Genomic DNA, 1,606 nt, shown 5'->3' with positions numbered 1-1,606 from the left:
ACTGCACTCCAGTCTGGGCGACTGAGTGAGACTCCAACTCAAAAAAAAAAAAAAAGAATGTAGATGAATGTAACAATACTAGCGCTTGGAATTGGGGAGGGAAAGCAAAGAGAAGAATAAAAAAGTGCTTGGGGTGGGGAAATGAGGGTGAAAAAGATAAATTTCACTCAACTGCACCAATTGGTGCCTCTACAAGTTTTTGGAACTTTAAATGCAAGTGGGCCTTCAGTCCTGCTTGGCCACCTTTGCTTCCTCAATTAGCATCTCTCTCGACTATATTCTCAAGCTCTTCGTTCTCTTTTTCTTACTTTTCCATCTTCCCGGGTTCTCCACAACCACTTAACAGATTTCTTCTAAGTGTCCCCTCAGCCTCCTTTACTCCCCTGTATTATTATATTCATCACTCCCGGTTGCAATTGCCCCACCCCCTTTTTTGAGTTGAGATCTTACTCTTGTCACCTGGGCTGGAGTGCAGTGGCATGGTTACAGCTCACTGACACCTTGACCTCCTGGGCTCAGGTGATCCTCCTGCTGGGACTATAGGTGTGTGTCACCACGCACAGCTAATTTTTAAAATTTTTTTTGTAGAAATGAAGTCTTGCTATGCTGTCTAGGCTGGTCTTGGATTCCTGAACTCAAACAATCCTTCCGCCTCAGCCTTCTAAAGTGCTGGGATTACAGGTGTGAGCTACCATGACTGGCCATAATTGCCTTTAAAAAAAAAAAATCTGTCTCTGTTCTTCATTAGACTGTAAATGCCTTAAAGACTGGCTGCTGGTCCTGCTGCTTGAGGTCCTGTTGAGTATCAGCACCAGGGCAGCTCTTGACGCACACTGGGCACCCACTTTACATTTGTTAAATAGATTTTCGGCCAGGTGTGGTGGCTCATACCCGTAATCTCAGCACTTTGGGAAGCTGAGGTGGGTGGATTGCTTGAGCCCAGGAGTTCAAGACCTGCCTGGACAACATAGCGAGACCTCACCTATAAAAAATAAAAATAGCCAGTGGCTCACACCTCTAATCCCAGCAGTTTGGGAGGTCAAGGTGATAGGATTGCCTGAGCCCACGGGTTCAAGACCAGCCTGGGCAACTTTGCTAGACCTCATCTCTACAATAAATGAATAAAAAATTAGCCGGGTATGGTGGCACGCGCCTGTAGTTCCAGCTACTTGGAAGTTTGAGGTGGAAGGATCACCTGAGCACAGCACGTCGAGGCTGCAGTGGCCGGGAGTGTGGCACTGCATTCCAGCTGGGCGACAAAGTGAGACTCCAACTCAAGAAAAAAGAAAAAGAAAAAACTTAGCTGGGTGTGGTGATGCACACTTGTAGTCCCAGCTACTCGGGATACTGGGGTGGAAGGATCACCTGAACCCAGGTGGTTGAGGCTGCCATGAGTTGTGATTATCATGATTATGTCACTGCACTCCAGCCTGGGTCACTAAAAATCACAAATAAAATTTCAATAGAGTTTACTCTCTATCTTTAGAAAGGTTTACAGAAATGCTTGCAACATTCAAGAATACATAAACCTGAATCTTCGTTTTTGTTTTCCTTTTTCTTTTTTTTTGAGTTGGAGTCTCACTCTGTCACCCAGACTGGAGTGCAG

The 1,606-nt window shown here is 45.5% G+C and overlaps 1 protein-coding gene across 1 annotated transcript in view; it reads left to right on the top strand.

Moving 5' to 3' along the window:
* MAP3K19 (mitogen-activated protein kinase kinase kinase 19) overlaps positions 1 to 1,606 on the top strand; it is a 73,494-nt gene that overhangs the window by 2,785 nt on the left and 69,103 nt on the right. The window lies entirely within an intron of this gene.

Source organism: Carlito syrichta, unplaced genomic scaffold (genome assembly GCF_000164805.1).
Source record: "Carlito syrichta isolate Samal-C Ts95f unplaced genomic scaffold, Tarsius_syrichta-2.0.1 Scaffold314847, whole genome shotgun sequence".
Lineage (NCBI taxonomy): Eukaryota > Metazoa > Chordata > Mammalia > Primates > Tarsiidae > Carlito > Carlito syrichta.
This window is presented reverse-complemented; position numbering and strand designations above follow the sequence as displayed.